Here is a 22,360-nt window from a genome sequence, read left to right as displayed (position 1 = left end):
ACATCTTCTCTTAGGGCACTTTTCTTTCCTCAAGCACAGTGGGCTAGAAGATATAGCTTCACAGTAGAACCTTTTTCTGGTTGCTTTGCCCCCCGTCTGCTATTTACAACCTCTGGTGACTCCTGTACCCATTTTCAGAAGTCACCTTTGAGGAAATCATATTTCTTTTTTTTATGGAATTGAGACAATTTGAAAAGATAAGTAAAGCCTACCAAATAAAACCATGGACTTTCTGCTTTTGGTCCATATCTGTGAGGAAGTTACTCTCCCTTCTTTCTATTCTTGCCACGAATGGGATGCACTTGTATTACAGGTAGTTGTATTACTTTCCTTGAACTCATCTTCTCACCCAGTTTCCTAGAATGTATGTGGTGCCCATGCTGGGTCTGATGCTACGGGTTCACTGCTGCACAGACGACCTTGCTCTATTCTCGCTGAAGTACGAGAAGATAATGTCCTGTGTGCATCCAGGATTGAGAACAATAGAAGGTTAGTCTTCTCTACTGAAGGGGACTTAAACATCAATCCATGGACAGGAGGTTTCCAAACTTGGGACTGCCAGGGACCAAATGCTACCATCTAAGACCAGAAAATCGGGACATGTTCCATTAATAATTGACTTCAATGGTGCTGACTCTCCATCGAAAGGCTAATGAAGAGGCTTTCAGAAACCTTGGTTCATGTGGGACACCAAAGTGCCAGTGAGGATGAAATTAATAACTCAGGCTTTTTCAGGAACAATGATACCTTATCAGATCTTAAGCCCTGGACCACACTCAGAACTCTAAATATGAGGGTACCTGGGTAGGCTTGGGGACAGGGCTTCCAAATTCTGCTTTCTGTATTGCTGGCTATGCCACACTCATTGCATCCATCCTGTGTGTGTGTGTGTGTGTGTGTGTGTGTGTGAGTGTGTGTGTGTATTTCTACTTCTTTCTCTGAAACTAGCCTCTGTAGCATTGTTTTTCATATAGTGCTCGGAGCCTTTACAAGGGAAGAAAACCAAGAATTCTGAATAATTTGAATTTCCTCCTATATAGTATGTACCTTCTGGCGATTCAGTAGTACCCACCATATGCAAAATGCCAAGTTGAGGCAGAGTTAGGGGTCACGGGGGAATAAGATAGCCCAGTGTTTGGGGGATATTATCATCTGGGATGGGGAAACAGGCAGATCTATAAGTATTTATTGTGCAGGGCAGACCATGCTGACCAGTCCAATAGAGGTAGGGATAGCATTTAGAACATGAGCTCTGGCTTCAGAATGTTGTGCAAATCCAGTTGTTGTTATTGTTGTTGTTGTTTGAAGATTTATTTACTTTTTGAGAGAGAGAGAGAGAGAAAGCGGGAGCAGGGGTGGGAGGTGGGGTGGGGTTGGGAGGGGCAGAGGGAGAAGCAGACTCCGTGCTGAGCAGGGAGCCCAACTCAGGCCCCGATCCCAGCACCCCCATCCCAGGATCCTGAGGTCATCACCCGAGCCGAAGGCAGGCGCTTTAACTGACTGAGCTACCCAGGCGTCCCATAAATTCAGTTTTTATTGCTTAACATGCATGTGATTTTGGAAAGATTATTTACTCTCTAGCAGCCTTAGTTTTCTCATCTGAGTAACTACGGTTAAAATGGGATCTACCTCATGGAGTCATTGGGAGGATAAAGTGAGAGAAATTACACTGAAGTTCCCTTTTTAAAACCCAGTACCTGCCACACAAGCCTTACAGCTCAGTAAATGTGAGCTGTCATTATAAACAAAGTCCCATGGAAATAAGGGGGGAGATAAAACCCACATATCATTGAAAGCGTTAAAAAAAACCTATCTCCATAGAGGATTATAATTTAAGGCTACCTAGAGGTGGCTTTAACTTACACATACTGGTAAGTTATGCAGGTTTTACACGTCTGCTCAGTCTGTTAATTCAGTGACAAAATATGTACTTACAAAGGCAATTAAAGCAACTTAAAGTAACACTGTAATACATCATAGAATACCTCTGTAAGGAAACACAGTTGCTATAGATAATTTTAGATGGTTATGATTTTATGAACATTTTAAGAAGTAAAAAAAAAATCAGTAAGGTGTAGTGCTATTATTTTTAAACACAGACTTCAGAAATCTAAAACTGTATCAAGGAAGAGCTCTAAAAAGCACTTTTAATAAAGGAAGATGTCTCACTGCATGAAGGATTTACCTTTGAATACACGGATTCCTGGATGAATGGAATTTGGTAACATCTCAAAAAAATACATCTCAAGCATTGTTTTTAATGTTTCAATAAAAATTTGCAGATGTTAGCTTTTTGTACATGAAGGTCATAGCCAGGCTGAAAACACAGAAGGACAGACAATGTTGAGATGATATGAATAAATACCTGTTTTTGTTTTTTTTTTTTTTTTAAAGTTTGCCCAGGGAGAAGTCCAAAAAGGAAGTCTGACAGTTACACGGACTCTATCACCACAGGAATTGCTAGTGATAGAAGACGCTAAGAGAAGTAGGTTTGTTTTCGGTTGTGGTTGAAGCAGAGGAACTCACCTTCCTCAGAAATTAATGGAGGCTTTCAATCTTGCTGGCACTGCTACTTTATCATTCATATGACTAAACAGACAATCAATTTAGCCGCAATGTATGGGAATGAAGGGAAGTAGCAAATAAGCTATGAATGATGAGAACAGAAAAATCAAAACCCCCTTCCTTATTCTTTTTTAATGGCTAATACCAACAGGGACAAGGCCAGTAAAAAGAGGTTAATGAATTGCAAAGATTCTTTAGAAAGTGATTGACTGGTATTGAAGCACAGTCAAATCAGTCATAAATATTTACTTTTATTAGCAACAGTGGGTTGCCTGTTATTTTCAATTGATTTTTAAAATGGGCAAAAACCTACCACTGTGACTATTATCAAATGTTCCCAATTTTGTCAATATTTCTCTGCTCTAAACAATTCCAGAACACACATAGCCTCCTAGACCCTTATTTCAAATGTTATTGTTTTCAACACCCTTTCCAAAGGATTACAAATGACAAGTTAAAGTGAGTTTCCCTATATCATTAAGAATAATTCTAATCTTTTCATTTTTACAGTTTCTTCAAGTGGATAGAATGGCGGCAGTTGTGGGATGAACGTTCTTTGAGAATCTATATTCTACTAACATTGACTTGCTAACCTGCGGTCGTGTTATTTGCTTTACCAAGTGAGAATGAGCCATAAGAGAAACGTTTTTTTTTTCCTTTTTTAATTTCCAGCGACTGGGAGAGCTACAAGAGTTAACAGGGCAACATCGTTCCAGTTCTGAACAGTGTGCGATACTGCTGTTTGTTTACATCACTGGATAAAATGCTGCTTTATTTTGTAAAATCCAATCCAGTATAAGGACATTTTCCTGAAACTTGCTGTCTAGACCATAAAAAAGATGGAAATCATTTTTAACAGGGCGTTTGTAACATGAGGATCCAATAATTCAATTCAAAGGAACATAACAAAAGGAATTTCCTACAGATAACAACAAAGAGTTAATATTTCCCAGGGCAGACAAGTTTCCAATTCAATTAGTTTTAATGAACCTTCTGCTCACTGGTTACTGAACTAGAAAGAACAGCAATAAATGCCCAGAGGAAAGAGGGAGAGGATATTAAGGGAGGGCCAGTGTATAGTATATAAATTTCCAACTTGACTAAAAGAGTAGCCTTGATGTAGTTTTGGGAGCTAAAGACAGAGAATCAGATCCCTCTTCCAAGTTTAGTGTGCAGGGACAGCAAATCTCAGCCGGTTCTGTGCCATGAAACAAATGTACTAGTTCATCCCCCCGTCTGATGCTAAAATAGATAATACAATAGATAACACAATCATACAGTTTCTTAAAAGAGCTGAGCATATTCTATATGGAAAATACAAAATGAATTCTTTACCAATAATCGGCAGACTGGATTTGTTACTTTATAGATATGTACAAATGCATATATGTATATATGAATAAATGTGTATATATATCTTCCAATATATTTTTTTTCAAAGAATTAAGGTAGATTATTTTTTCAGTTTGCATGTAACAAAAATTATATACTCACTTGTATAGGGAACCATGTGGACATAACACTGTGAAAGTAAAAACTGCCATCCACAAGCAATTTCCTATTTGAGATCCTGAGAACGAGTTTTATCTGAAGAATGTAATGGATTTCATATTTTTATTTGATTCTGATAGTCACCTTAAACCTGTACTCTAGCATGGCAAACTTATATTTCCAGGATCAAGCTGCAAGTCATACTCTGTGGTTAAACATGACTACCTTCACAGATCTGATTGTATAAATATACAAATCCACTCCAGTTAAATATTTGAAATAAAGAGTAGAGTCCAGTGAGAGCCTCCGTGTCGATTATTGTTTCAAGTAAGCATTGTCAGCTATTTTTCCATTTCTTACACTTCTGAAACATTTTTCATTCCCCATCACACCCTTGTTATATTGAACTATCTTTTAATTTTTAGTTCCAGCCTAGTTCCCACCCATGCAGTGGAAATCTTTTTCTGGATGCTGACTCTGGAAAGTTCTGAATGCATGGTACTAAATGGCCCCGATGTATCCCATAAGGTGCACAAGGATCCACCTAAACCTGGTGAGGCCCACTTTTCCTGGTGTCAGAGTTAAAGGAGCACAAGTGCTTTGTAAAGGTGACCCCCAGGTTGCATCCCTGTCAGCTTCCTCAGGATCGCACTTGAGAATCTGGCTGCAAATCTGAGTAGCGGCTACAACATTTCAATGACGCATATTCTTCCTTGCAGATGCATTTCTCTTTGAGTTTAAAGTCAAGCTTGTGTTTGTGGATGGCTGCTTTGTCAGTGAGGGGTTGGATTTTGAAAAGATAGCACCTGGGTTGGTTTTTGAAAGAAAAATGATTTTCAGCTCCATAATCATACGTTTAACCACCCCCTGGACAAAATTAGGGTACAATGCGACCAAATTGAATGCAAAGTTTTAGTTTTATAGCACAGGGTCTCTCTTTAAATGTTCTTTAAGGAAGCCCATCACGTAATTGAGAGAAACATCGAAACAGGTCAACTTCTATCTGCAATGCTATCGTCCAGTCCAAGCAAAGACTGTTTTAATACTTTAAAAGTTGTTATCAAATTGTTGCTGTTATTCAATGGCCTTCATTTATTTAATTTTAGTATTGCATTTTTAACATGAAGAGAAAATATGCGCTCATTGCATAGTTCCTAAGAGATGACTTCTTTCAGTGGGATGAAAGTGTCGAAAGAAAGGAAATGATACGAAATACAGAGCACTAATTTCCAGCACGAATCCTTTGTCTTGCGATTATCTTTGTCCTGGCCAGATAAAAATTATTATAAATAATCAAGTGACCGCTAGCTAGTTAAAAAGTAGAATATGATAGGGCTAACCTCTTTGAAAATATTCATATTCGTATTTATACGAAGAGGGTTAATTCTAGGGGCGAAGTTTAAAAATTCATTTTCAGTTTGGACAAATGTTTTAGTTTGTCTTAAATTCATTTGAGGTTCTTGTTGTACATAAGTGGTTGGGTGAGTTTTTAGAGCTTCCGAAGGAAAAGGGTTTGGGGAATATAAAATTCATTTGCACTTTTGGTAGTGGCATAGGAAATGACACTTATGGGAAAGGGCAAATTTTTTATCAAATGGTAATTTGCATATGAAGTGTGATTATGAACACATCAGTGGAAAAACAACCTTACTTCCACGTGAGGGGGCCTCAAGGTAGTGGGATTCAGAGCCTACTGTTGACTGGCAAGACAAAAGCAGAGGAACTCCTTCCACAGTACAATAGAGACACGTGAATAGGCAGAAGTAAGCACAAAAGGAAACAGATATTAGATGAAGGCATTTAATTGCAAAATAAGAACACAAGTGTGCAAAACACTAAAGCCCTCCGATACCCAGTTTTCTTAAATAGCAAACAAAACTCTAGAACTTTGCCTCTGAGGTATTACAAGAAACTTTGTCAAGTTGCACATGAGAAAATAGAGCCCACAGCCATATAGTAAGCAAAAAAATTCTGTTTGAGTATTGACATGACAGTTTTTGAAAGTTCAAGCAGAAAACCAATTATAATGAGCACTGGAAAGCCTGGAGCCCTGCTGTTCAATAAATAAAAAGTACAACAAACTATTTTCCAAAAAGGTTCTAGAGAGTTTCTTCTTGTCCCACTACTTACAATCTGATTACATAAATAGTCTCTATTTGCTGTTGAATTGCCAGGCAGCTGTATTAAAGTACAAATCAAATCAAGTCAGGATTAGAAAGTAAAAGAGCATGGTTTAAAGTAATCTATCCCCCAGGAACTGTGCTCAGATTCATCAAACAGAGCTTAAAGTACAGTATATCTTATACCCTCGTGTTTCCATGCTGCATTGCTGCAAAACCAGTTATTATTTTTGATATCCAGAGAATGTTGCTTGTTGCTGAAGAAGGCTCACTTGCTTATTTAAAGGTACTATCCGAATGTGCCACTTGTTTATTACTTCTTTTGGTTCAGATTTGTGGGAAGGACATAAATACCAAAGACTAGTAGTCTCTTTATTGACCATATCCTATCTGCCTCAGCTGTGAATTGTCATGAATATTTCTTGCAGACAGAAGGATGACTAATTTATTCCAGATTTGGAGTGATACACAATTGTGATGATATTAAAGAAAAGCTGGTCTGTCCTTAGATGCTATTGGCTATTAGGTATTATGCACACCTGCCCTTGCAAATCCTGTTCCATCCAATTATTACTGAAGGAGAAGACGATTTAGTCATTTCAACCCGTGATTGTTTCTGATGGAGGGCTCTATATGTACTTGTCAATGGACTCCTCAGTCTTTGGTATTTACAAAATTGTTGTCACCTTCAAGTAGAAGGAACACAATTCAATGAACTTTTATCCATGACCATTTTCTACTTTCCTGATCTGACAGGACAAACTTGTTTAAATCTACAAATATAAGCTTATATTTCACCACATTCCTTGTATTTATATAATGGCCAAATATCTATTCAGAGATGTTATATTGGCTTCAGTTATCATATTCAACATTTATCTCCAAAGGGCATAAAAGCAGGCTCTGAAGATAGCTGGATATTGATTTATAGTGATAAATTTATATTTTATGTGTAACATGGAGGGGGAAAACAGACAAAAGTGTGATTTCTGTGAGCTGAATGGCTTCAAGAAAATGGGTAATGTGTGTTTTAACCAGCCAGCCCAATGATCATTTTTCTTCCCACATCCCTAAGCTAAGGGAGAAAAAGTCGACGGTTGCCATTAGTTAACATTTCTCATGTAAGTAGCTCTACTTGCAAATCATGCCACATTAAAACAAGCATTCAGTGTCATCATTGGGCACCAGCATATTTGAAATGCTGGCACCTCTCCATTGCAGTCTGAGGCTCCTCAGCCCAATTTAAAGTTCAGTTCCCTGCACTTTGCTAACCTGATCACTACCAGTGACGCAGAGCACCTGCGGTGAGAGGTAGCCAGGTGACCTGGGCAGCGATGGGAGGGGACGTGCATTCATTCTTACGGGACTCTTGGAGGTTTCTCTGTACGGGACAGAGATTCCTGTCGGAATTGTTTAGAAAAAAATGGGGAGGCTTAATAATCTTCCCTTCATCATCCTCTTCTAGGTTTATCATGAAAAGGTCAAAAACGGAATTTGCTATTTATTGCCCCTCGAAAGCCTATATGGTGAGTGAGGACCTTGCCAATTTACCAGGGAGGCGACTGCAGACGAAGATCCCCTACACCAGGTATTTGCGAGGCGTTTGTGGTGCTCGCAGAGTCAGGCCGGACCTCGTTTCTAAGAAACCGGCTGCCAAACCGGTTTGGCTCTGCGTTTGAAACAAACAATTTTTGAAAATCTTTTAATGAAATATTGATTTTATCAAGCACATCAAACTAAAGGCAAATGCACCATGGTGTCATGATTAAAAAATAACAATATATTACAGGTAAACTAAGATAAATGAGTTAAGTGTTCAGTTTGCGGTGCAAATTGAAACCATATATCACCACCTTTCATTATATTGCATTACTGCTGGAGTACAGAATATGGAAGTTGATTGAATAGTAATATCAAATTAGTAGGGAGCTCTACCCTGCTTCGGTTGATGGAGGACTTTGGAGCTAAAAGGGGATTATTTCCATAACAAAAGTTTCTTAAACATATTTTTGAAGTGAATGTGACTGATAATCAGGAAGACTATGGCACTCTGAAATTGCCCTTCCCAGATCTCACATGAAGAAATGAAGGGGTCTGTATTAATTTTAAAGCTCCCTTTGATTGGGTGAACCTGTCTCCGTTTTGTATGACATTGTTGCCACAGGTCATTGCCTGGTGCGGTGTACCATGAAACAAACAAATAGAAAAAGGCACCTTCTGGCACTTTAAGTCTCCCTGCCATCTGACTACTACCCTAGTGGTTCAGAATGATGAAAAGCAGAGGCTGGGAGAAATCTTCCTATGGTTAGATTGGGAAAAATGAGCATGATGATCACATGGGCTGGGAAGGGCAGGAGAGACAGCCGAAGTCATCTCAGAACTCAAGAGAAAAGGAGAAGACAAGAGGTCACAATTATATGCTAGTATCACACTCCTTTTCACAGAGATCTGATATATTCAGTTTGTTCTTGTATGGTGCTTAGGGAAGTTCTAATTAAGGGAAGAAAGAATTTTGACACATGTGAAGCAGAGATCAATATTTAGCACTATAATCAGCAATTCCTGATGGTTTGACAGTGTCACTATACACATTGTAACTATCCATTATTTTCTCAGGGAGGAGAGCCAGGCAGAGGCTAACAGGCTTATGGCAAGCTATCATGAATCACATAAAGCAGTGTCTCATTCGCTTCTATTTGTCTTGCTTTTCATCTTCATTCATCCTTATAAAGGAGGCTGTGTTGCCATCAGCCCCGAAACGCCACCCTACCTCTGAACTGCAACAACAAAAAGCAAAAACAGTTTCTAAAATTGTCTACTGTATAAAGTACAATAGCTACGTTCCAGAGAGATTTAAAAAAAAAAAAAAAGGAAGTGTTGGCTGTTTACCCTCTGAAAACATGCATGGTATGCTCCCTTCATGTTTAACCTAAAGGGACTCTATTAGCCACTAGAAAAATATTAATTTAAAACACTTTTGGGGGAGGTTATGTTTATAATAAGTTACAGGTTTAGAATATATTGATCTCATTTTTCACCCAGACTAAACAGTGTCTGTTCTACAACAAAGAAAATCCCACCATCACAGAACTGAACCAAATTCTGTATCAAATTTTGGGTTTGGCTCTTGAGATGAAACTGTAATACAATATCAGAATAGCTAGTCATCTTAACTTGAGGGGTGCAAGCAGATGGTAGAGCTCTGTGTTCGGGTTTTTGTCCCGCGAGAGATTTGTCAAGCTGTAAATCTTTCTTTATGTTCACCGATGTGAAAAGTTTAAGTTGATAAAGCTCAGATTTTGGCTAAGAAGTTTGTTAGTTACCTAGTCTACCCGGATTCAATTTGATTTCTATTTAAGTTACATAGATGATACCATGATAATCAATGATCATTTTAGCACATTTGATAGCAATGCAAAATAAAATGCAAATCCCAAGGCGATTGTTCAGTTGATTTTAAGTTAATTGCATTCCATCACTCCAGTTAACTAATTATAAAGTGTTAGTCTCTGTGTTTTTTTTTTAATATTAAAAAATTGTGCCAGGTCTGTCTGGTTAATTTTTAGGATTTCGTTGCCAGCAAGTGAGTTCGAAATTTATCTTATTTCTTTTTGCCCATTTGCTTTTGATGGAGAACATGGACCGGATGACTTAAAGAAATAAATACCCTGTAAGATGTGATGGAATAATTTGACTCCAATTTACATACAGAACATTATTTCCAACATTTTTCCTACCATTCACAGGCATGCAGCATGCAATGTATGACTGTAGGTGGAAGTGGACCTGGTGTCTTGCATCTCAAACTGTCAGCTGATTCTCACTGCTCTATTCCTGTTTAAGTGAGATGCTGACACAAGCTCACACACTGACTATCCCAAGTAGCACTAATTAAGGGCTGTCCAACTGTGCTTTCTGTTGAGCAGTTTGCTCCAGTGGGTGACAGGAAACAGCCTGAGCTCTGTCTGCAGAATGACATAACAAAGAAGGTTTAAAAAAAAAAAAAAGAACACAGATCTGGTGGGCTGGATAAAAAGACCTAAGAGAGAGCTAACTTGCCTATTTGTTGCTATGAATATATAATTTTAGATGAAGAAAACTTGCCAAGTCACTCTTTATTGTCCATTTATTAGGGCACTTCTTGCTAGAATTAGGAATAATTATAGAAGAAGAATATGGATTAATAAGGAACTTTGGGACAGAGCATTCCTCTTATCCAAAAGGTTATCAATAAATCTCTTTTTAAAAATGGTGGTCAAATGTTGTCATTATGGCCTAATGGTGTTATTTGTAACTTGGAGAATTTAGCTTAAAAAGCAAAGACTTGAAGGGAATGACTCCCTTGGGTATGACTGTGAAAGTTAATTTATTAACAGCCAGGTTGATTAGGAAAGTGTTATTAAAATAAAAGAGAGAGAGAAGAAAAAAAAAAGAAAGAAGGAAAAAAACAGAACAAAACAAACATTCCTACAAATGAGGAAGTAATGAGCAACGTTAACCTTCAGTTCCTTCCCTCCATTCGTTTTTCTTAAAACTCCAGTGAATTCGAACCCGAGATTCTGTGTTTCTCTCTACTGGCTCTAAAAATAACCCCATGTAGAGTCTTAAGAAAAATATATATAAATGAGCCAACTGCTCCCCACCCCCCCACCCCGGGGTATTATATCATTACTTGAAAGTATAATAGATCAGCATGGGTATATGATCGAAACTCAAGGGGAGGAAAAACACCGACTTGTGTTCTCAAGGTGTTACTGTGTATTCTCATGAGGATATCATCACCATCCTCATCATCCACCAGCAGGCATGGGACTTAGAGCTGAATGCAGTCGATTTCTTGACAGCACTAAACGGTAACGCCTCCTGGCTGCTATGGTGTGCTTGAGGAATTGGCTGGCCCACCACTGTCCTTTTACAATGGTTTCATTTAATTGTAATCCAAAGATCAAAGGTCTGTAACTCTTTAACCAAATTCCAATGTCTGCCAAATTCAATAGCTGTCATTCTTATAGAAAAAGGCAGTGTAATATGTGTGTCCTGATCTAATTTTATAGAAAAAGACCCAATTTACATACTGTTTATTTAGTTAAGTCCCTAAAATCAATACCTTTGTCTGTACCTCTTTTGTTTAAAATACATCATGACATGGCAAACAGCTATATAAATGAATTTTTCTAAACCACACGCATTGTTAATGTTTCTCTATTGCACACTCAAAAAAGAATAGTTGAAATCAGAGCATTTTATAGATCAACCTAAATGTATTTTAATATTAGATTACTAAAGAATGTTAAGTTTTACATTTCTAAAATTATAAATTTCGTTTGAAAAGGTCAGTCATTTTCCTGAGCCACATTTACCAACAGGAGAACATATTTCAACCATTGGAATAAAAGGAAAAGTGATTACGCTCACTATTAAGAGAAAATAATTCTTAAAAATGTGTCTCTGTAACAAACAAGTAAAAACCCAAACAAATATGAGCTCCTGAAAAAGTTTCAGGATAGAATGGCAGGATTCTAAAGGAAGAAAAACCACTTTCTGTTGATAAGAAATAAATCCATTCAAATAGTTATCTTACAGATTAATCCATAATTCATTACACCTAAGAAAAGCATGGTTTTGCTTTGTGTTACAGTCACAGACATCCCTTTACTGACATTCCTATGGTCACGGTAATATTTCTTTGAAATGTGAAGCAAATGACTATCTTTAGAACAATTTTTTTCCCAACTCTAAGAATAGCTATTTGTGTGTTAATTTTGCATTTTAATGACATGTGGCTTTTATATTTTGATTAGCTCTTTAGAATAATTTCCTTCCTTCATTGTCTCTGGTGTGTAACCATAATTAGTTGGCGAGGTTAAGCAAGATGGATCTAAGTGACACATGCCCTGTGGTTAGGGGTAGTGATCACGTGACAGTGAATACTTAAATGTGTGTGTGAAGACCTGAACAGTCTCCCCTTTAGTGAAATTTGGTGATTTTGTGCTTTAAAAATGTAAAGTTTTCTGTTATTCCCTTTCAATTAATCAGAGTTAAAGAGCAAATGTATTTATATATTTTCTCTTTTCACAAGAGAAAATCGGGACATGTTCCATTAATAATTGACTTCAATGGTGAGCATTTAGTTTCCTGTCAACTTTATTTTTCTAGGAAGGATTTTTCCAAGCTGAAATGAGACTAAGTCTTTTAGGACAGGAAACCTAAACCATGTATTTTCCACATAAGGACAATTACTAAACCTAACCACCCTGCTTTTCTCATGGGAGGGAAAAGGACTTGAAGGCTCTTGGTGAAGGGAGGGGCCCCAAGTCCGAGGTCTTAATGTTTCCATTTATACTTCAGATTTGTAATTGAATTACTTTGCACTTAACCTTGATAAAACAGCGCTGCTATTTTTTAGTTCATTTTCATAGATTCTACACCCTCACTATATTCTAGTCCCTTCATTTCAGTGCTTTAGGGTTCTGGTGTTTAGGTTAATAGTCTGGCTCGAAGGTATTCTGTAGCTTTGTCTGGAGAGCAGAAATTTCTCCATCTTCCAATAGGGAAAATCTTTTAGGCGTTTCCATGCTTCAAGAAAGAAAGTTTGCCTGGGAACTGAGGAATGTAAGTCATCTCTCTTAACTAAAGGACATTTCTAAGTACCTGTCATTGCCACAACTCACCCATGAATATTTGCTTAGCCATTCATCTTCCTCCCTGTCCCTCCATCTCAACTAGACTGAATCTCTTCGCTGTGTCAAGGACCATGTTCAGAGCTGCAAAATCAAAGATGCCCGTGTAGCAAAGCCGCTACTTTCGAGGAATTCCTGCTAGAGTGAAGGAGACAGTCACATAAAAAACTAAACCAAACCCGAATGACCAAACAACCCCCACTTCCAGCTACAGCTATGTTTTCATGTATCTTAAAAAGAGTTTCTATCTTTTGGTAGCCGGAAGCGTCAAACCTGTCTGAAACCTCGGGCATACACCTCCTTCCCTGAATCTGAAATACTGAATGATACTAATGTGGAGAAAAAGATGTTAATGGTTCATTCCTGGCTTATGAGTTGACTTTGGGAAATGAATATCTCATGGTAACTTGAGTAGGATAGTTGTGTCTAAGGAATCCAACAGGTTGCTGATTTCCCCAGCCTAACATTGGAGGAAATGATCCTAATACTGAATAGCTGTAGTGTTTATATTTCACGTTCATTATGTCGTTTGCCATTTGTGCTTCCGTATCACTTTTCGTAACAACAGTAAGGCCCTCCTCCCTCATCAACAGCACTGTGCCCTCACCTCCCCTGCTGCCCTTATACGCCATTTCCAAGGGCAGTCTCCCGAAGCCCATCTTTTCTGTGACTGTCTTAGGTGATGTGTGGCCCCCTCCAACTTTCCAGCAAACAACTGCCCATCCCTGATCTCCTGCACAGTCTGCAATATGGGACCTACTCTGTTTCTTGTTACTTATGACCTTGTTTAAAGAAAATAAATATCTTCCAACCTTAAAAAAATTTCCTGGACAAATATATTGTCCAAATAGTTGTGCAAATACATGGACAATTGGCAAAACCTTACATCGTTTAATGACGTGCTAAGAGTCATGCAATTGTCTCTGGCTTTTGATTCTATTCCCTGTGACATACATATGCTTTGTTTAAAACATTTTTCTAGGAAAACTGTCAGGGCACCAAATTGGAAAAGGGGTAGCTCTTGCCTGCTGGGTTCTCATACTCTGTGAGTAATACTGATAAATCCTCCTAAAACAAAGTAGATTAAGAAAATGCAGATGATGCCATTTTTATAGCATCAACAAAATATCAGAGTATACTGAAGTATTTCTTGATGAGTCACTTATATCCCAATCTCCTTTTCAGACCCTGGAACATGAGCAGCACATGTCTCCTTCAATGTCACATGGCAATGGCAAACTCTCCCTCCTATACTCAGTGCAATGTTTCATTCATTAGACCACATAGCCTTCTTTTTGTGATCCAGTGCCTTCTTGCTCCTGCTCTTCCTCCTCCTCCTTGTCTTTCTTCTTCTTCCCTTCAGGGATCCATGTTCTTTTTATTAGACATGTGCTCAGTTCCTTGGATTTTTTAAAACTTAATTGGTGAATTAGTTCTTACTGCTTGTTCTGGGACCAATCCATCACATGATTTGAGAGCAATTCTCTTCATTCCCAGTAGGCAATAAGAATGAAAGAACTAATACCACTGAAAATATTTTTTTCTTTGGAAATTAATTCACATTTTAATTTTGCATGATATAGACTATTTTGTCCATTACTTTGATATAATGCTATCATTATTTGGAGCTTGACTTAATGCTTGAAGTGGGCAATAGAAAATTGGATTTACTGATCTAACCAGGAAGAATTGTTTCCTGTTGCCATTAATAATTCAAAAAAGAGGACCATGTTAACTGAGAAGACATTCCTCTGAGGGTGGAAGAAGGGCAAGTTGGGGCCTGAGTGTCCCCACTTATTTGATCCGTTTGACAGATTGTTTCAAATCTAAAGTCTTGAGACTTTGCTGATTATAAGCTCATATTCAAGCTGGAAAAAACGTTTTAATTTATATCTTAGATGCTGGGACATGATTATTGCAATATAATTACATGCTGCACTATCTTAAAACAAAGAAGGAAGGAAGGAAGGAAGAGAGGAAGGGAGGAAGGGCAGGAAGAGCAAGTCAACCATTGAGCTGGGCATTTCACAGGCATTATTTCTAAGCAAGGTTAGATATTATTATATTCATTTTACAGATTAATAAAGAAAGACTAGGTAATTTAAGTAGTTTGCCCCAGATTACACATGTAGTAAGTGCTGAACTGAGCTCTAAAGTTAGGTTTGACTGACTTAAATCTGCATGCTTTTTTTTTTTTTTTGGAAGTAGGATTCATGAGTAAATGCTTTGAGAGACCTGGTAAGTAAAATAGGTGTGTGAAACACTCAAACCAAACAAGAGACCCCTAGTAAATTGCAGAATTCTGCATAAAGATATTTGGTTTCAGAAATTTTGACAGTCCTATGCTGGCCAGTAATTAAATCCAAATAACTGCAATAGTCACCAGATGGGCAGCGCGAGTGAGTGAGCAGCAGCTGTGGGAGCCATATTCTATATTCGCGGTGTCCTCTGCTTTCTGCTAAACTCTCCTTTCAAATGACTACCCTGTTTTCTAGATTTTTATTTCGGAAACTCATAACTGGAGGATATGCTCATTGCCTTTCAATAATATCTGCTTTCACTTGTGGTATAACTTGCTATGTGTTGGAAAGAAGTCAGAGATGGCTTGAGTCCTGTGGGGATTCATAGATGGAAGAGGAGGGACAAAGGGCAGATGTGGCAAGTGGGGGAGAGAAGGGTTATTTTTTCTTCCATTTACATAACACCTCAGTAATTCCCATTACGCTTTTGATCTTGGCTTAGGCATAACTTCATTCAAGAAGCGTTCCTTGATCCTGCTAAGGTTGTATTCTTCTGTAGCACCGTGAACTTATTTTTTCACAGAATGTTATATTCTCTATTCAATTGCCTATATATTTGCTCTTTTCTCCTCTTACTATCAACTTCGTTGGTAGGAATAACACCTAACTTGCTCATCGTTGAATCTCTAATATTGTATATGGCATCTCCAACAGAGCTGGTGCTCAAGAAAATATTTGTTGAATGAATGAGGGCATAAGTAAATATTAAATGTTATACTTTTCTCTTTATGCACATTTATTTATATTGCTTTGGAAAACATTTAACTCTTCCCATGACTGCTAATTTGTAGAAATGAGAGCCTTGTACAATTTGTGGAAGCAAAATATCCTGTGTTTATTCTAAGTAAGCTGTAGGACATTCAGAGCTTGGGTGTTACTAGTCAAGGTTTGGTCAGGAAAACAGCGCTTCAGGTGTTTCAAACCAGGAAGGGTTTATTTTGTTTTACATTTTTAGGAAGGGTTTAAATTCAGGAGCTTAAGATCATTTGGGAGAGCTGAGGATGTGGTAGAAGTCATGGAAAGCTGTTGCTAGGTTTCAGGAAATCAGAAATTTGTGGGAATTGCAGATGCCCACTGCCAACGGGCCTCGCTGCCTTCAGCATGAAAAGCTGAAGTATAGAACAGGTCCTAGGAGCCACTGCCAAATCCTCTGTGCCTGAACATTACCGTTAGAAGGGTAATAATGACTTAGATTCTCTACCGTGTCCCAAATTTCATGTGATTGCCCCCTCCCAAAGAGAGGGTGTTTTAGTTTTCTGTGGGTGTAACAAACTATCAAATACTTGGTGGTTTAAAACAATGTATATTATTCTCTCAGAGCTCTGGAGGCCAGAAGTCTGACCCAGGTTTCACGGGGGTGGAAATCAAGGTGTTGGCAGGACCATACTTCCTTCAGAGATTCTAGGGACAAATCCATTTCCTTGACTTTTCCAGCTTCTGGACAGCATCCCTATTCTTTTGTTCATGGCCTTGCATCACACCACTTTTTTCCCTCTTCTTGTTTCCCTTCATCATACTGACTTCTTGTGTTTCAAATATCCCTCTGCCTCCCTTTTCTAAGGACATGCACGATTACGTTTAGGGTCAACCTGGATAATCCAGGATTATGTCCCCATCTCAAGATTCTTAATTTAATAACATCTGCAGGGTCCCTGTTGTCAGACAAGGTAACACTCGCAGGTTCTAGGGATTAGGAGCTGGATATCTGGAGGTGAGGGGGGTGAGGGGTGGAAAGGGGATTATTCAGCAGTATAAGGGAGAGCATACAAGGAAGTGAAAATGAACGATGGCTATAAAACAATCAATATCCAGCACAGAATTCAGTAAGAGTAAGTTGTCAATAAAGTTAATGAATTTTTATTTTGGGGCATAAGTGGAAGGTATGTGTCCTGAACAAAAGAGGAGGCCATATTTCTGTTCTAGTCTGTATTGGTTGGATCACATAGAGATCAATGGTTTTAATTCTGAATATAAATCTTTTTTTTTTCCTCCTGAGTGATTCTAAGGTAGGAAGTAACTAGAAGCTTTAGTTCAAATGAAAGAAGGACTTTCTAATGGTCAGAGATTTTCTATAATGGAATATGCTGCCTTGTGAAATAATGACCAAGATATTGAAATTAAGAGAGTGTATAATTACCATCTATGAAACCCTTCAAGTTCTATTCATACCAGTTTCACTTAATGGTTCTGCAATTCATGAAGAAAATATTTTCAGATTCATTTAAATTTTCAGGTTTCCCAATTTTTGAGTTTCTAATGAGCTCCTCATATTTATTATTTACTGAGGTAAGTACAATTTCTTTTTAGTTTGCTCTAAATTTAACGGACTTAATTGTCAATGGATATCCCTTGCCCCATTAGTTCTGAATTATGCCAATTATGACTTTGGCATAATATAGCTATCAACTAATCTCTCAAATCAGAGTTGTTCATAACTTCTCCTTTCTTATAATATGCACATACTTTTCAAGCAAATCCTATGGTTTCTACCTATTAAACCTATATTTACTTGATTGATATCTTTATACCTTTAATGAGTTCATAGGTTTTACTAGTGCATTCTTTCAGTTACCTGTTATTCACACAAAAAATGTGTAACTATTTTACTTTGATTTTAGTATAGAGTGAATGTTTTTATGCCCCCCAAATTCATTGGTTGAAACCCATCCCAAAGTGATGGTGTTTGGAGGTGGGGCCTTTGTAAGGTGATTAACTCATAAAGGTGGAACCCTTGTGAATAAGATTAATGCCCTTTTAAAAGAGACCCCAGAGACCTCCCCCCACACCCTTCTGCCATGTGAGGACAGAGGGAGAAAGATGGCCATGTGTCAACCAGGAAGTGGGCCTCTCTACATACCTAATCTGCCAGCACCTTAATCATGGACTTTGTAGCCTCTAGAACTATGAAAAATAAATTTCTATTGTATATAAGCCACCCCACCTATGGTATTCTGTTATAGCAGCCTGAATAGACTAAGATATATTGCTTTCTCTGACTTCAATTTGTGTTTTAATTGGTCTCTGAAATTATTCTGGTTCTACAACATCATTCTTGAGGTGAAAAGAAAGTATTCTAAAAGAGTATTCAATATAACTTATTTTTAAGTGTTTGTGTTTTATTTCAGTACCTCTCTTTTTTTAAAGATTTTATTTCTTTACTTGAGAGAGAGCGAGAGAGAGCACAAATGGGGGCAGAGAAAAAGGGAGAAGCAGATTCCCTGCTGAGCTGGGAGCCAATGCAGGTCTCGATCCCGGGACCCTGGGATCATGACCTGAACCAAAGGCAGACCCTTAACTGACTGAGACATTCAGGGCCCTGTATTTCAGTACCTCTTGATGCCTACTGATCTGTTGAGCAAAATGTAGCATGGTGAATATGTTTCAGGTTGTGACTGCAGAGAAAGGTTTCATTGTTGGGGTATCTTTTTGCTAAAATATTTATAGGTGTCATACAAAAGAAAGACTGAGTCCCGATTTGGTATACACTTATGAAATTTTGTGGGTTGTATTATGCATTACCATTCCAGAATGTTGCAGATAAGAGACATTTCCCCAGTTATGTTACTCTTCCTAATGCTTCTTATGTTTTGTATACTTTCTAAGTATAGGTCTAGTTACAGTGATTGCATGCACCTAATCAGAGCCCGGGAGACAATGAAAAAATTTTTTGAAAATCCTGGAAAAGAGTCTTTGCCTTTTTTTAAAATCAAAATTAAACATCTTGTCACACCAAAGGCACAAACAGCAAATGAAAAAAATAGACAAATTGGACTTCATGAAAAATTTAAAAATTGCGTTAAAAGATGCTATAAACAGGGTAAGAAGGCAACCTACAAAATGGGAGAAAATATTTGCAAATCACACTGATAAGGGATTAATATTGAGAATATATAGATAACTCCTAAAACTTAACAACAACAACAAAAATAAACAATCTGATTCAAAAATAAGCAAAGGACTTCAGTAGACATTTCTCAAGGAAGCTATACAAATGGCCAACAAGCACATGAAAAGATGCTCAACCTCACTCATCATTAGGAAGTGCATATCAAAACTGCAATGAGATACCAACAAACACCCTTTAGGATGGCTTTGATCAAAAACAAATGGAAGGATTGGAACTCTTGTGCTCTGTTGGTGGGAATGTAAAATTGTAAAATGGTGCCTGGATGGCTCAGTCGTTAAGAGTCTGCCTTCAACTCTGGTCATGATCCCAGGGTCCTGGGATTGAGCCCTGCATAGGGCTCCCTGCTCAGTGGGAGGCCTGCTTCTCCCTCTCCCACTCCCCCTGCTTGTGTTCCCTCTCTCGCTGTGTCTCTCTCTGTCAAATAAATAAATAAAATCTTTAAAAAAAAAAAACCCAAAAACAACAACAAAAAATCCCCACAAAAGAATTACCATCTGACCCAGCATTGCCACTTCTGAGTATATATCCAAGAGAAGGAAAGCAAGGTCTTGAAAAGATAATTGTATACTTATGTTCATAGCATCATTGTTCACAAGAAGTAAGATGTGGGAACAGCCCAAGTACCCACTGGTGGGTGAATGGATAAGCAAAATGGGGTATATGCATACAATGGATTATTATTTAGCCTTAAAAGGAATGAAATTCTGACATTTGCTACAATATGAATGAACATTGAGGACATTACACTAAGTGAAATCAGCCAGTCACAAGAAGACAAATACTGTATGATTCCACTTATGCGAGGTACTTAGAGTAGTTAAGAAGGTGGAGACAGAAAGTAGGAGGGTGGTTGTCAGGGGCTGGGGGAAAGGAGGGATTGGGAAGTTAATACTCACGGGGTCGAGAGTTTCAGTTTTACAAGATGAAAAGAGTCCTGGAGATGGATGGTGGTGACAGTAGCACAACATTGTGAATGTGTTTAGTACCACTGAACTGTACCCTTAAAAATAGTCAAAATGGTAAATTTTGTATAAATGTGTATTTTCACACAATACAAAAATCGAAAAAAAAAGGTCAAATGAGAACATAAGATAAAGTACTGAAATGAGGGCATAAAACCAAACACCAAATTTCGGTACCTTGCTGCCACCAGGGTAACCCTGAAGCTGTCAACAGTCAACATGTTGTGCTTAGTGATGGAAGGCAGCAAACTAGAAGACAGAGACAAGAGAAAAATCTGGTTTCAATGGCATGATTTGAACTTCTGAACTCCTGCTGTGTCCGAAGCCCAACGTACTCCTTGGACCTTTCAGTTATATGAACCAATAAATAATCTTTGAGTAAGCCAGCTTAAATTGGGTTTTAGAAATAAAAAGACTCTTAATGGATACATCCTGGTAGATATCGAAATCACTGTGCATATATCAACTGTATGTCACAGCTTTATTTAGACTTACTTTTCATTTATCCACTTACTGCATTCCTGGGCTGCCTTCCCCAGGATCTAGCTAACCATTCCTCTCTTCACTGCCTCACCAGAACATTCTGCAGTTCTCCTCCCCCTTATTCTTTATCTAACCATATTCCCACAGCATCTTGACTTTCCTGACATCATTCTCTCCAATAGAAATAAGCAAAGGTTGAGTAGCTTTTACATTTATTTCTGCCACTTCCTCCCTCTGAAATCAAGTGTAAGTACTGAGAAGAGAATTTCCTAGAACATTTGAAGACAGAAATTGCATAAAAGTGTGTGAATGGTCACAGTAATTATGGGAGTTCCTATGGGGAAGATCTGGGTTCTCAAGAGTTACAATAAAAGATGGATGGTAGTTTATTAGGGCTGAGTAACTTTGGGGGTGGTGGGGATTACCGAATGGCTGTTCCATGCTGATTTAAATTCTGGTTTGTTTCTAGTGAAGATGTTGTGCTTTTTTTTTTTTTTTTTGTACAAGGGGTCACTGAAAAGGTGGGTATTCCTTACTACACAGCATGCATGAAAAGCTGATGCTTGGTTTCAGGAATCTTCAAAGAAACTGCTGTGCACTCTCTTAACTCAAAAATGTGTGGTCGCCTGGAGTGCTGGTTTGGAAAGAATATCTCTGTTTCTTATGGCTACTTATCTGGAGTATCTTAGTGCTGCTACTTGTTCCAAAATTTCACCAAATGTCTTGTTGTTTGAAGCTAGTACTTTTGTGTGTGACTAATGTTCTGCATTCCTCTTTCTTACGGTTGGCCTATTTCTTTTTGCCATTTTATAATTTGTTGAAAGCATTTTATTCTTTGCAGTTACTTGGTCTTTAAACATGCTCATTCTTCACCTAGGTGATGCATACTTATCCTTCTGCCATAAGGCACTTCTACGAGGAACATTCTCTAGCCCATTCCCCTACCTCCCAGTTCCAAGGGTGGGTTGTATGTTCCTTCTATATATTTCAGTATCATACTGCACTCTCCCACTTTAAAGCATTCAACACACTGCAGTGTGTTGACCTACCTATTTATTTACCTCCCCACCCAGTGACTGCGAGCCTTATGAGAACAAGGATTTTATCTTGTATCTTATTTGTGCCAGTGCCAAACACAATGCTGAATGCTTGCATTTGTCGAATGAACAAATGAATGAATGAACATATGATTATTTGAGTCTCCTAAATTATTTAATCTCTATTTTAAGGGATTGGGTCCAGTGGGCATTTTTGAGAATGCTTACTTACCAAAATTTTTCATAGAATTCATTTGTAGGAAAGGCATATTTTTTTTGATTTTGGGAAAACTATTAAATATTGAGGATTTCATAGACTAGTTTAGTTTTAGAAAGGTACTTTGTGGATTATCTTGTTGCTTAATCAAATTCTCTTCTTATATACGTGAAATCATCTCTCTTCACCTCACCACACAAACCAGACAAACCTTATAATGGTCAAAGCCTCCATTGCTGACAAGGCCTGGAAATTAACATAAATAATTTTTTTTAAAGATTGAACCAACATAAAACATTGGGAGATTTCACATCAAAATCGAGATTTCTAGCTTATTTTGGAAAACTAGAAATTTATCAACACTGAACCCCGGTTCCTACAAAACAAAAATTAGGTGGAGATGGGAAATGGATTCCCCTCTGGAACAGAGCACATGCCCATTAACCACGATCCCTGACATTCATATGAGACACATCTGCCATATGGAAGTGTTACAGATGTCAGTTAGGATACCATAACAACCCACGTAAACTCATCACATGCTTGAAATATGGATAGACAATGGTTTTTGTTTATTGTTGACAACCATTCACAACAA

General features: G+C 38.0%; 1 pseudogene; it reads left to right on the top strand.

Moving 5' to 3' along the window:
- The first annotated feature begins 7,699 nt into the window (after nucleotides 1-7,699).
- Nucleotides 7,700-22,360, top strand: part of LOC113920374 — a 33,889-nt pseudogene continuing 19,228 nt past the window's right edge.

This window comes from Zalophus californianus, chromosome 3 (genome assembly GCF_009762305.2).
Source record: "Zalophus californianus isolate mZalCal1 chromosome 3, mZalCal1.pri.v2, whole genome shotgun sequence".
NCBI lineage: Eukaryota > Metazoa > Chordata > Mammalia > Carnivora > Otariidae > Zalophus > Zalophus californianus.
The sequence above is the reverse complement of the archived record's forward strand: the minus strand, read 5'-3'. Positions and strand labels throughout refer to the sequence as shown.